Raw genomic sequence first — 14793 nt, 5'->3', positions numbered from 1 at the left:
CCTGATGAACTTTTAAAGTATTGATCACGGCCCACAACCAAAGTAACCAAATTAGACAACTCTCTGACTTGTTCAGTGTCACTAGGCTGGTTTTCTTCCTCAATTGTACAGTCTGTGCTGAAAGTAGCATTGCTATATTTCAGTGTTGTCGGTAAAGAAAAGCGATTTTATTTTTACAGTACTTTTCTATACACAACAGCTTTTTTTTTCTGTTAGGTTTTAGCCAGATTCACTAGAATAAGTCTGTAGGGTATGGATAGAGAAACAGCTTGGTGTGGGTCTGCCTACAAATTCATGTTTTATATTACCATGGGTGAGAGGCTTCTTCATGTCAGTTTTCCCTTGCAGCCAACATCTTCCTTATCCAAACCCAGAAGAAACAAAGTGGTTTTTGAAGGGTTTCTTTTCCAGTGTGTTTTCTGCCAGAGGTCTCTGCAGTCCCTTTATCTCATTAGTTCACACTGAAGCTCACCTGTGAGACATGGGAGACAATCCAGAACCATTACTGGTGCCATCCCAGAGGTCTGCAGAGCTAATTCTGGCTATGGTGATGAAGCCTCAGGAATCTGCTGTCTCAGACTTTTAGTTGCCCTTGAAGAGGTCATGCCTATGTCTTGTGATTCTGTTTCCTGTGATGGAGAGCAGAAAATCTTAGTGCCAAACATCCTGGAGCAACATAGGATTGGTGGCTGGTGCTCACTGGGGGATGGAACTGGTGCAAAGGCTTTTCTTTAGCTCTGTGCTCTTGCAGGTTTTATTTCATGTCAGTTAAAGACACATGACGGCAAGGTTTGGATTTCTTACAGTACTGGGCTTTGTGGGCCAGGTGCTGCTCCTCTCCCACTGTGACTTTTCTTTGGGTGCTTTCTGAAGTGTGGGAGACAAGGGTATTTGGAAGGGTGTATCTGTGTTTGGCGAGTGACAACTGGAGAATGCTGGTTTTCAGTTCTTGAAAGTGTTTTTGAATCTTGGGGAGCAGGGGTTGGCTTTTGTTTGTTGTGTTTTTCCCTATATATTTATGATTAAAAATATCAGTCTTCTTTTTCATGGATGAAACCTACCTGTTTCAGGAGGACTGAAACCCAGGAGGACTGTATGATAATTTTGGATATTTTTTGTGTGTTCCGACAAGTGTTGTAACAATTTGGTTTCCATGTGGCCTACAGAGGATTGTGTGCCTTGCTGTTGGGACTTTTCTATTGACATTGTTCCAGCATAGGACTGCACAATATATTGTTCTAGCAAAATATTTTGGAAAGATAAAGTTTGGCTGAAGTTTAAAAATAAAATAACAAAAATATTATGATTTGACTTAATATTTTGGCACTTCCCCTATAGCCAACAGTTACTGTGGTATGTTGTGCTCATAACACCCCAGGTCATTCAACCTGTGTGTGATTCTAAGCACCATCTCCTGCCATGTTTCTGGCAGCTGCTCTTGTGCTTTTAGTCTTGTTTATCCCTTGCACAGCAAAAGCATGTGTGAGCTCACTGTGGCTGCTTGCGAATCGGTGCTGTAATCTGAATAATTACATCCTGACAGGCCTAACCCTGTAACTGGGAATAGCACAGAGTCTTTTGTCTGCTCAGACCTGAGAAAGTGGAGATGAGCTGTCCTTAACCACAACCCAGCTGTTGGGATAGTGGGGGACAGAGGATGATGGCTGCTAAATTATGTTTATAATAACACAAATAAATGCACTGGGTTACAGATGTGCAGTTTAGGAAGAAGGCTTGAGGGAAGATGATCTAGGTCTAATGGGATAATTTAAATGAACTAATGTTTTGTAAAACAAAGAATCATAGTAGCATTCAGCAAGGAAGCAAAAACTTAGATACAAATAAAATATTTAGAAATTTGTAACTATTAAAAAGTATTTTTACTGGTATTTGCAATGGTTCCCCTTCCCTTTAGTTTTAGAAAGACAGACTCATAGTTTGTTACTCACAAAGGAAAAAGAGAAGAAAAAGGAAGCAAGAATATGTAATTGTGCTTATTATAAGAAATAGTCAGAAACTGATTAGTGTGGGAGGAATTAATTATTGAATCTACCCATGCTCTCTGTTTTTTCAAATTTTTGCCGTTCAATTATACATCAGTAAATGTTATCATGCAATCATTGGCAAGGTGGTAATTAGTATTTATGAATTGCTGCTTTTTAAGTCTGACCTTTTGATAAATTCCATTTGTGGGGGTGGTTTTAGGTATACAGTGATCTTGAGGAACTGTGTATTTTTTTGTTTTGTTTTTCCTCAGTTCTGATTTTTTGATACACTGTTGCAGCAGCAGTGACTTACAATGCCCTTTTATTTTTGCTAATGAAAAGAGATGCTTTAATGCACAGAAAGGTGCCCCAGTAAATCACTGAATTAAAAGAAAACAATTCTTAATGTAAGGAAATACATGTAAATGAGTGATCAGTGAAAAGTACTGTGAAATGTAGTAAACAGATGTCTTTTAAAATCAAGCTTCTTATCTGGGTGCTTCAATGGGATTTAGATGCCTGTATTTAACCAGACACTTATAAAGATTTTATGTTTTAATTATTTATGAGCCCTTGAACAGACCAGAGGTCAGTGGTGTTGCCTTTACTAGATAGTTATACATCAGTATGACTTCACTCTGAAAATAACCATTTTCACCCCTTCTGAAACAGAAACCCAGTGTTCCTAATCCCCTACGCACTGATTTTGCAGAGTCCAGAGGCTATTAAAGGGCATTGTGGGAGTGAGTGGGATCACAGCTAATCAAACTGACTGAGGGGATTGTGGTCAGCCTGCTCAACCACTCGTTCAAATGAAGGCTTCAACCATGGAAGGAAAGCACATTATTGCTTTGATTCCCAGGCTGTCCTACTGACATGCTTTGTGCTTCTGCTAGAACGGAGCGTTCTGGGGGTGCAACTCTGCCAGAATCTGTTTAAATGTTCTTCAGCTAGCAAAAAAAAAAAAAAAAAGAGTGAATGGGAAAACTGTCTGGTTTAACCAAAAAATCAAAAGAAGACTCTTGTTTAATTTATGCATACATAAAATTATGTATTTGTGTATATCTTACATTTGTGTGATGTGTTTGGTTTTAATATTATGCTGGGGATTCATTGCTAGCTGAAGTGCTCCACTGTGCCACGATTTCAGGGCACTCATTCTCTTGAGGAAACAAGCTTGTCTGGAGAAGAATTACAGAATCTTAAAGTTGAATTATCATGACTCACATCTTTTGCATTTTGAATTATATTGTTTACTTGTGGGATGGATGATTACTTTCTAGTAGGTTGATTTAATGCTTGGTAAGGCACTAAAATATTTTTTTCCCCCAAATATAAGAACAATTGATATCAGAAAATTTGATTTGATCAAAATGGGTTAAGTCTCTTGGGTCCCACAGTTGGATGTGCTGCTCTTTCAGGCTGCACAGTTGCCTTGTGTCCTGGGAGCAGGAGCAGAATGGCTCCTTATGTCAGGCATGCTCAAAGAGCAGTCCTAAGTGGAATAAATAAGCCACAGCTGGGGGTTTTTGTTTGTAGCTTTGTGGGGGTTTTGTAAGCTTTTACAACTGATTTAAGTAGGATATATACACATATATACAAATAGTCTCGTACTGTCTGATGGGCAAATATGCCCCTGTTTCCCATTTTTTCCACATTTGAGCAGTATAAGGTAACTTTGCAGAGTTGACTTGACAAGTATTAAATATTCCATTATGTTCTAGATGTGAAATTAAACTCGAGGATGAATTATTTTTATAATACTATTTTTCTGTGTTCTGAAAGTGGTTTTGAAATGTATTGAGTCATAAAGTTGCTCCAGCTGGACAATAATTCTGTTATTGAAACTGGATATGAAGAGGAAAATACACTGAATTTCTTTGCCTTCTTGGTTTCACTTTTTTAACCATTTCTTCCTTTAAAAATGAATCCTTATAAGAACATGATATGATATTATGTGCTGATGTGATTTAACTAAATACAATAACAATTGTTTGAACAGCAACATAAATAAGGATTCTAATTTTACTTAAGTAAGAAATACCCATGAGTATAACTGGAAATTTTAAGACTCTGAGGAAAGAATTCAGTTCATGGGGTTTTTTTCTGATAAAAAAAGGTTAGTTTCCAGTTCTGCTTATGTTGCAGTAATGAACAGTAGATGTTCAGCAAAGTAAATGCAGAAATTCATTAACGTTGCAGGAAAATAGCAACATCTTAGTTAATTTTCTTTGAGAACTGATTCCTTCTGACTGTAGGAGAGTTTATTTTGGGGTTTTTCATATTCTGCTACCTTAAAGTCTGTGGTGCTTTTATATTTTATATACTATCTAAATAAATTACTCAGTTGAAAGATGTTTTAATCTTGAATTTTTTATTTTTTTAATTTGCCTTCAGTCTGCATTGGGTTTTTCCTTCTACTTTCATATAAATTTGAAAGTAAAACTGCTCTGAGAAAAGCTCTATTAAAAACAAAGCTCTGTGTGCACATGCAGAGCCAAGGATACTTTTCTATTTAGGGTGGGGTTTATTTTTTGCCATTTAAATAGGAGAATATATTTGTATAATTTCTGAGTGTTTGGTCCCTAATGTAATTGATCAGCTTAACTGGGAACTGAACTGAGATGCTTAATGAACAGAGACTTTAGCTGCAGTACATTCTTACATCTGGAAAAGAACTAAATAATACTAAGGAGTTGTGGGAGGAGATGTAGAGGCGTCCTTTATAAATGATTTATGAGAGTTCATGCTCTTTCACACACAATGAAAATGGATTCATGCTAATGATCTACATTTTGATTTTCATAACTTTAGCAACAGTATTAAATCACTAAATGTGATATTTAATAAGTGGAAATATGTGCTATTAAAATACTTCTAAGCAATTTTTTCTGTATTAGGAGAAAAATGTAGAAATGAGAAAAAACAGTAGGATGCACTGTTTCCACTGCCATCTTGATTTCTACACTGTATTTAAAATCCTGTAATGGAGTTCATGCTTTTGAACTTTTCTTTATTTGCTTTTTGCCAGCCACCCTAGACCAATCTGCAGGACCTGAGTTATAAAAGATGGAGGAGAGATGCCTCTTGGCGTTCTGGAAGGCAAATGCCTCTGCATGAACTGTTCCCTGAAGTTCATATTTAGAGGTTGACTAAAGCTGCCTCCTTTTGCCTTCAGTCCCACTATCTTTCACGCAAATTAGGCTCACTGACTAATGTTGATGAAGTAATAATTAGTGTCATCCATTGCTGGCAATTTTCCCTGAAACACTAAAACAAGATATGAAAGTTATTAATCTTGAATTATTTTCTGATTCACTTTCCAGATGTTGTGCAACAGTTCTGCTACTCTATGATGCTCCAGAAAGCTGAAAATTTGAGATTTGCCCATGCTGAATCACATGACCTGTGGTCGGTATCTATCAACAAAGACCTGCCAGTTGCCACTTCATCTGGAGGAAACCCAGAGCAGCCAAAAGGAAATGCTTCCATAGGTAAGAGAGATTAGATTTTTTAAAAATTATTCTCTCTAGAGTGATGAATTCTGACAGTTTGAAACTGTGCAGTTGTGTTGTATTTGTTGCAGGAAAGCAGAAAAAAAAAAAAAGGAGGGAAATGAAAGCAGCTCTTCAACCTTGGCTTTTGAATTATTCCTCTAAGGTTAATTTAAGTTTTCAAGTCAAGCTTTTGCTGCAGTAAGTGTAACTATTTCTTGTTGCTAGAGAATTTGTATGGGGTTCCTCCTCTTACATTCAGAAAATGGAAAAATAATACCTGAAAACTTAAAGGCTTCTGCTGTGCCTTCTGATCTGCTCCAGAAGGCCAATTAGCAAATTAATGTAAGTTTCTGGGTTATACCCTGTCTAGTTTATGAAGTAGCCACTTCGACATCCTTGTATGATAAAATGGGGAGGTAAGCAATACATTACATTTTGAACACCTGCTGGTTGGGAAGCAGAGACTGGAAATGAACTATGAGCAATGTGTACATAAGCCTGACTTAAAGAGCTTCCACAGGGAAATCTGAGCACAGGGTTTGTTGTGGCCGCTTTGGGGATGATTTTTATTGCTGTTGCTGTGCAAAGTCCTTGTTACAGCCATTTATATTAAACTGCACCCCGGGGTGATTAGTCTTCTGTTGATGGGTAGGAGGGAGATGACTGTGGTGTATGGCTGCAGTAAAAAGGCTGTATGTTTGGTGGAAGTTTCTTGGATTGGATTTGACCTCTGCAGCAAATGAGCTGTGGAAATCCTTGGAACTCTCACCCAGAAAAACAGAAAGTGTGCATTTTCCTCATCAAATGGGCTTCAAGAATTTAACTTATTTTTCTGTTGCTAGAAGGGCAAAAGCCTTTCTATATCTATGCCTCTCAATCTTGCCTTTTATTGTTTCTGAATAGTTTTAGCTGAGGCAAGACACACTTGTCATGCTTGGCTTTATAATTTTCTTCCTGAGTGTGATTATAGTGAAAAATATTAGACAAAGGAGTAGGAGGGGAGAGAAAAGCTTTGAAATCGTGCGTGTGGGCCGTAACTAGAACCCCCTAGGTGAGTTAATTAGCATGGTGGGAGCCTGCCTGCCCGGGCTATTAGTGCTTAGTACTGTGGTATTGGTGCTTTGAAAATGCTCTTGAACTGTAGACTGCTCACAGAGCAGGAAGGTGATATGTGGTGTTATTGTCTCTACATTTTGTTGCAATTTCAAACTTCCAGGAGACTGCTAGCAATGTGATATGAGTTTATGCTGTTGCTGTGATATATTTTTTTTAAACATATGTATCTTCAAAGCTACAAGAAAAAGCCTGAGAACTTAGGAAGTTGAAGGAAAGAAGGGATTATATTTGTTTCAATCAGGATTGAAACATGAATGCTATTATTTGGGGCTTTTAAAAAAACCCCCTTGTTGCAATTCACACTTTCACTCTTAGAAATGTCAGACAATTCATAGAAGCTGGAGTCTTTACTGATCAACTTCTGGTACATTTTGAGACTGATCAGTAACTAACTACTCCTCTAAAAGTTAATGGTGCAGTGGGCACAGGGCAAAAGGCTCTGTCTGACAGTTTCTGCCTCACAGGCCTGTAATGGATGAAGATGTATTTTGCCTCTCTGTTGTAGGACACCTCTCCCACAGTAAAAGCAGCAAAAATAGCACACAGTTGTGCTGTGCCTATTGGCTTGTACCCCACCAGCAAAAGCCACACATGACTGCGGTGCTGAGAGCTTTTTCCCTTCCTCAGTGAGCAGTACAAAGTGGAGAATAATATAAAATATGTGCATAGCTTGTCCCCAGGTGTCAGATGCCAAAGTCACTGAAACCTGTAATTTAGATGATCTGGCAAAGATTTCAAATTCTGGGAAAGTCCTTTGGGATCTTTCTGTGATATCTTTTGCCAAAGGCTTTGGAATAGTTGCACAGACAACAGACTAGTTATTGGGTTTTCTTCCTTAGATTATCTATTAGGATGCTTAACCACTTGCTTTATGTGGTGGGGTTCTTCATTTAACCAGATGAAATCTAGTATTAGATTCAGTGGATTGAATCTCATTTATTTCCAGATATTAGACCAGGACAATAGGTTCCTATGCTTTTTTAAAAAAGAGTTGATGCCTTCACCCATAATTCTGTCCTCTCCATGTCTCTTTGTGTATGGATTTGTAACATAATGTTGAACTAATGTGCAGAGTCACTATAGTACAAATCCAGCTATCTAAATCTGTCCTTTTTGGATCAGTATGTTGGAAGAAATATACTCATTTTTAGTCAATACCGAGACCTATGTCAAAGGAAAGCAAAAAGACCTTGCTTTGGACAGAGTTATAAGATAGGTATGATGTGGAAAAAATGAAAAGGATGAGAGGAAAGAATAATAATAATAAAAAAAGAGAACATTGTGAGCTCTAAGAACTTTTGAAAAAGCAAAAATTTTTCCCAGTGTTCTTTAGGTAACTTCTGATACACACTTTAGGTATTTACATATAAACAGAAAGCATTATCTGTTAATATTCAGGCAGTCAGATACTCAAGTATTTTGTCCCTTTGTAGGAATTTAAAATGTTAATGAATGATTAGGCTTTACTAACAAGCTGCCTAATTTCACTTGCAATGATTTAAGAAAAGTGTTTTCCATCTGGGAGAGCCGAGAAACAAACAACTCAATTTTTGGCAACAGATATTTTAATTTATTGTTCTTTCTGAGGTTGCATTATGATGGAGCAATGTAAAGGGAGTTATTTTCTGTTTCTGGTCCCTCTCAGAAAAATACACATGGGTAATCTTGTTAGAAGAGGAAAAAATTATCCAGAAGACTTATGTCAACACATTCTCTACAGCTTTTTCTTTAAAAGCACAGACTGAGTATCATATTTTTCAAAGCAAAGAACCAAACATTTATTTAAGATGGCATACTCAAATCTTTGAGGCTTATTTCTAGAGTAGCAATTAGGAAATTCTGGGGCCATGTTGCAAACCTCCAATAAATGTGTTGTTATGTTACATAGCAAAATCTACAGGGAAAGATATTATGGATTTTGTATCAAAAACACTTTCTAACTAACTAAAAGTGCATTTATAATATATTTTTGTAGTTTCTTAGGGCACTTTATTCTCATAGTGCAATACAATAAACTTTTGAGTTATGGCCTGTGTCAAGAGCCACCTGGAAAGTAGGTATTTTTTGGCATTTAGCAAGGATATTAGTTAAAGACAATGCTGTGTGATATTGGGTGGCACTTTCAGCATGTCCTTAAAAGCTCTGTTTATTTCTTCTTCACTCCTTCCCCCTCAGTTTCAAATAACTTATTTCACCTAATTTCCCTTAGAGTTCTGAAAGTTGCCCTTTCAAAGTAAGGTATAATGGAGATGTGAACAAATAATTGCTCTTTGGTCTGGTGCAAATGCAAAGTATTTACCTTAAGGTTTTTCTTTTTACAGTTTAAGGACTTGGCATAGAATGAAAATGTATAATGCAGGCATCCTAACTAATGGAGAAAAACATGACTATTTTTGCTACCAATATCTCTGTTAACTGCTCAGGGAGAAAGGGGATACCTATTGTGATAGTTTCATTCCATTTGCATAAACAAGATTCTCTGCCTCATGTACTTGCTCTAATAATGTACTTACTGTGTGCTGTCTATCTGGCAAGGAATCACCATGTGGATGCAACAATTTACATGGGAAATTCCTTTAATCCTGACTGTGGCTGTGCATGCATTTAGAGCTGTGGATGTCCTTGGAGCAGTCAGTTCATTCAGCATTTTGCAGCATCAACCCCTCAGTCTTGAAAACACACAGAAAACAACAGCAGAATTCATTCTTTGTATGAATGTGCTTAATAAGAACAAATGGTGGCAGCTACAATGGCAAAATGTTCAGGAGAGAAAAGTGTTTCCATGTCACGTCGTGTCCTTGTGGTGAATATCCCTTGTAAAATTAAAGGAAGGGGCTTTTATCACAATGGGATTGTTAATATAGACAAATTACATATTCAGTTTTTGTTGTTTGTTGTAGAATTGTTATGCTTATTTGCTGCTTGCATTGGCAGGTCTTCTAGGTTTTCCTAAGTAAAAATTTAAAATTACAGTATTAGAGGCCAGTAGTGCTGTTGCTGATGTAGGGAGCTATGAAATGAAAATATTTCTAGTCAATCAATTCCGATTGACTTCAGTATACCTAAGATCAGACAACAAATTCCTTCTTTCTCCCTGTGTTTTTAGCCTTATTGAGCTGGAGTAATGACACACACACACACATACACACACTCTCCCCCCATTTTATTTCTCTCCTTTGAGATCTTAAAAGGAAATGGGAAGTAAAAAAGGAGGTGGTAGGAAGAAAAAAAGTTCTTCTCTATGGCAGTAAGTGAGCTGCAGTAACTTTGGTCTTGCAGCCTTGTTCTGCACTGCGGGGTAGTGAGTGACTGAGATCTGAATCTCGTGGTTGTGTGAGGTTTATGTGCTAATTTTCTACTCTCCTATGTCAGGGAGTGAAATCCTAGAGTATGCATGTCACTTGCCAGATTAATTGAACCTCATCAAAGTTAAATCAAATACAAGGATAAATATTAGTAAGCATAAACTATTATAAAGTTATTTTGTGGTTATTTATTGAAGGACTAGGTCTTGGGTTTATTTGTTTTTATTTTATACAACTGTATTAGATTCCTTTTTATGTTTTTCACTCAGTGTAATGACTGCTTTATTTTGGTAATGTAATAATTTAACTCTAATTAGGAAATTGTGCAACGAAAAACCTTAACATTGAAGAAAATACTATTCCTTTAAAGATTTTACATGCTGGATGTAAGTTAATGCTGTTTTCATTAGAAGTTTTCATTAAGTCCCATCTGTTAGAATATACAGAAATGATGAATTATTAATGCATAGTGCTGTAAGAGAATAGTCATTTACTGACAGAAAACAGCATTTGGTTTGATACAGGAAATTAATTCACTTTATGCTTGTGAGCCTTGTTAATTATATCTGAAATAAAGGATTTTAATTGATCTCAATACTTGCTGTGCAAAATAATTTTCTTCACTCGAATGTGAAAGAATGCATAACCATTTTTATTCTGTTTTTATCTTTAATATCGGGTTGAACTGTTAAAGAAAAAAACCCCAAACAGTAGTTTTCAACAGCTAATCGCAATTTGGTACAAACGTAATTTACTATCTACTCAACATTTCTGTAAATGGAAAAAGAGAAAACAAAATCCTTATCTTTAATGCATTGGCTTGCATGAGAAGATGATTGTTCATTAACCTCTAGGTAGCCTTCAGTAAAAACTCATGGTTTTCTCAACCCACCAGGAGCATCCTGGGCAGCAGTGTCCAAACACTTTTCTCAGCCCCGGCCAGAGATGTTGCTGAAGACATGGGTGTGCATTACTGGCAGCAGTGGCTGAGAGAGGACAGTCTCTCCCGTGTGCAGTGGCAGTCCTTGGACTCCTGATGGCCTCTGTTGACAGGGCAGCAGCAGGTTTCATGTTTGCACAGGTAAAATCAGCTTTCTGATAGCTCTACATAGAGTCCTGAGGAAATTTGTGACTGCTGCTAGAGAAAAAGACAGACTTTTATGTTTGGGGGCAGGAGAACAAGCCCTTGGTTAACTTCCAAGTGATTTAATCTTTTTTCTAAAAACAAATAACTTAAAAACTGAAATAAAATATACACAGACTATTTTAAATGTGATATATTGCAACTCTATTTATGCTTAGAAGACCAGGCAAGTTTTAAGAATTTGTTCACTTGCCTCAGCATATAAACTAGAGAAAAGGATTAGGAAATCTTCAAATTATGAAATCCATGTGAAGCAGGAGGCCTTGAGGCAGAGAAGTAGGCAGTACCAACCTATTGGTGTACCAAAGTCAGGTGACATTCTCTCTCAGCTCTTGATGACTCCCCACATTGACTCCGACTGTGATGCTTCTGGTCCAGAAGCAACTTCTGTGCATTTCTTTATGGTGTCTTTTGTCTTGTTTAGACCTTGGGAAGGGTCTAAAGACTTGAGACTTCTCAGTTCAGCTAAGAGAGATTTTACTGGAATGAAGAGATGAGCTGGAGATAAGACCTCAGCAATGACTAAGTATAGTAATAACCCAAACTGTTCACCTAACCCATTTTGTTTCAGTTCTCTTGGTGAGGTGGCTGATCCTGGTGGGAGGAGTGAGAGAGGCCAAGCAGAGTCTCCTAGCAGTGCTGTATTTCAGTCTCAGTGCAAAACATGAAACTTTCTGCATGTTTTGTGTTCATCACATCTGCTGCACAGGCAGTGCATGCATTTTATTCTTGTCCCCTGAATCTGTTAATGAAGCTTATGATTTTTTCCACCCCCATCCCCAAATGTGACTACAGCATTCCTAAGATTTAGACTATGTGGATACAGCCTCTGTGACCCAGACAGTTATGGAAATGTAAACTTACGCCTCTTGAATCAGTATAGTGCAAATAGTGGTATCTTTTTGTCATAGTTTTGTATCTTTTAATCCACTTGAAAAGCCCATATAATCTGTTCATTAGGTTTAGCATTGTATATGTGATATTTACCAAGACACTTTAGGAAGGTGGAATATTTAAATCTGAATAGCATGTTTGTCTATAAAATGAAATAGAAAATAAATAGAATTGATTCGTGGCTTGGGGATGAGACCCAGGATGGAACTAGAAAGCATAGTAGAAGGAAATAATAAAAAGCAGGTGATTATTGCCTCAGCTGGTTTCTTATCTGCTTGGGTCCAGAGTGTTCATAGACCAGAGCACATTTCAGGGCAATTCAGTGCTGGAAGCTTTCAGTCCCACTGCGCCCTCCTCATCTACTTCTACAGCCCAGATGGAACCTTATTTACTAATGAAAAGTGCAGATGAAGGAATTGATGGAGCTCAGTTTGAGAAGTCTATAAGGTGTGCAGTCAGTTTCAAATGCCATGAAAAAAAAAAAGAAATGGAAATATGGTAAAACTCTTTCATTTGGAAAAGTTCAATCGGCTTTGTATTTGAAGGTTTTTGGCAAACACTTTCCTATATCCTGTGTCATCAAAACTCATTTTTCACTAAAAATAATGATAGGAAATTTCCATCCAATATAGATGTGAGTCTGTCTGCTGGTTTATGGTCTTTCAAGATTCAGTCCAGGGGCACTGAAATATACCAGTAGCCATGTGATGTGTTTCCTATCAGAAATACCTACTTCTTCATGTCCTTTTCTACAGTCAGGATCAGTTTACCTAGGCTGTACAGGTAGTTCGTAGGTGTCAGGATTTTCTGTTCCATTGCATGAATGTTTTTAAGCACTTTTGTTGAGGATTACAATTAGCAAATCAAGCTAAATATTTCTTAGATGCGTGCTGCCTGGGGGAAGATCTTGACCCCCACCTTGCTACAATCTCCTTTCAGGTGTTTGTAGAAAATTATAAGGTCCACTCTGCCCCCAGTCTGTTGCGCTGAAGGGGCTTGTTGTGACCCAAGTGTAGGACCCAGCATTTGACCTTATTGAGCCTCATACAATTGGTCTTAGGGCATTGAGGCCTGTCCAAATGTCCTGATGGTAGTTGCTGGAATGGTGTTGATTGATTGGTGATGGTCTGAAACTACAGATGGAGAAATGATGGTAATATGAGGTTGTAAATGGACATGGAAACAAAGTGTAAATACAAATGCAGGCACTGAAATGAAAGCTTAAGGTTAGGTGGTGAGCTGGCATGTACTTATGGTGGGGATCTTATAATTCCAAGTCAATTAAATAATTTTATCAATGATAATATTTACACTTGCTATTGTTTAGTCTTCCAACTTGCTCTCTACTGTTTTCTCTCAAAAGAGTGTACCCACCACTGTTTTCACAGTAGTTGTTGTTCAGCATCAGAAAGGTAATACTGCAGTCTGATCTGTAACATGAAAAATCATTATGGTTTTCAGTGATTTTTGTTTAGTTGGTTGGTCTTTTGGGGTTTTTGGTGTGGTATTCCCCCACCCAGTTTGTTGGTTTCTTTGTTTGTTTAGTTGGTTTTTTGCCTGGTGAAAGGTCATCTGGATGGTTTTTAATGTTACCTTGATTGGAAATGGGGACATGTACTACCAATGGAAACATTCACACACTTATCCTGTCATTTCGCTAGCATGGATGTTGCTTTTAGGTTTTTATTCTTAGCAAAAAGAAAGAGAGCATTATTCAAAACTGACAGGTAAAGCTTTTGCTTTAAATCTGGTTTGGGATAAAAAAAGCCTGGCTTGTATCTTCTGGAAACTTCTACATTGGGGTTACAACAACTGTCACTGGTCACATGGTCAACACTTTATTTTGTATTTTACATTTTTGGCAAGATGACAAACATGATAATCTGGAAAATTGGTATCAAAACCTATAAAACTGCTTATGATGCCTCTTTCCAAAGTATTTAATCCCTTTCAAATAGTTTTGCTATCAAGTGATACAAACTGCCCCAAATCTTTCAATGATTTGACATCTATACCCTCCTTGGTACATGTACAGCTTTAAGATTATGTTTGTTACTTGTCAGGTATTAGTTTCAATATATGCCTTAGAAAATAAGTTGTTTTCATTACACCTCTGTAAAGACATGATTTCCAGAGTTTTGTTTCAAATGATAGAATTATGGTAACTGAGTCAAGAGCATCAACTTTTAAAGTAATAGTCTTAAAATAACAACAAAAATCTTCTAATTATTTCTGTTGCAATGAGTTTTAATTTATCAAAACTATGAAGAAATCCTACAAACCTCTTGTTTTTGCAACTAAAGGAGCATCACAAGAGAAATTTTGTTTATTATAATTACACAGCCAGATCCCATGAGTAGCAGATGTTTTGAGAAAGCTGAAAAATTAAGTTAAGTTTTAATGAGAGCTATTGTTCTGGTTAAATAATGCATACCTCCAACTAGAGAGATGTTACATTTAGAGTTTTTAAAATCATATGTTCCAGTCTTGCAAACAATTAAAATGTCTTTTAGTCACCAATTTAAGTAATGCTTGAGAACTAAGAATTTTAAGAAGAAACACAATAACAATAACAAAGGCTTATTGCCTATTGTACTCTGAACTCCATTTTGCAGCAATAGCTTTTTGAAAAGAACCAACCTTCAACAACCTGAATTGCTGAAATCTGGAAGTGAAGGATGTTCTTTGTAACAGGAAAAATGCAAAGATCTAAACATTTCATAAAATTGCTGCACAATGTGTACAGTTCTTATAGTAATCTTTCATACAGTATTTTATGTTCCAAGTTTGTTTTATTGACCTCATTTCCATTTTTACCTCATCTCCCAATCAACTCTTCCCTTTAGATTTCA

The 14793-nt window shown here is 36.9% G+C and overlaps 1 long non-coding RNA gene across 8 annotated transcripts in view; it reads left to right on the top strand.

Annotated features, from left to right (window-relative positions):
- Positions 1 to 14793, top strand: part of LOC109951008 — a 432683-nt gene that overhangs the window by 132548 nt on the left and 285342 nt on the right. For all 8 annotated transcript variants that reach the window (XR_005602594.1, XR_005602595.1, XR_005602597.1 and 5 more), the window contains one exon: positions 5312 to 5479. This is a non-coding gene — a long non-coding RNA (uncharacterized LOC109951008). The remainder of the gene's footprint in view (positions 1 to 5311; positions 5480 to 14793) is intronic.

The sequence above is a fragment of the Corvus cornix genome, chromosome 9 (genome assembly GCF_000738735.6).
Source record: "Corvus cornix cornix isolate S_Up_H32 chromosome 9, ASM73873v5, whole genome shotgun sequence".
Taxonomy (NCBI): domain Eukaryota; kingdom Metazoa; phylum Chordata; class Aves; order Passeriformes; family Corvidae; genus Corvus; species Corvus cornix.
The sequence above is the reverse complement of the archived record's forward strand: the minus strand, read 5'-3'. Positions and strand labels throughout refer to the sequence as shown.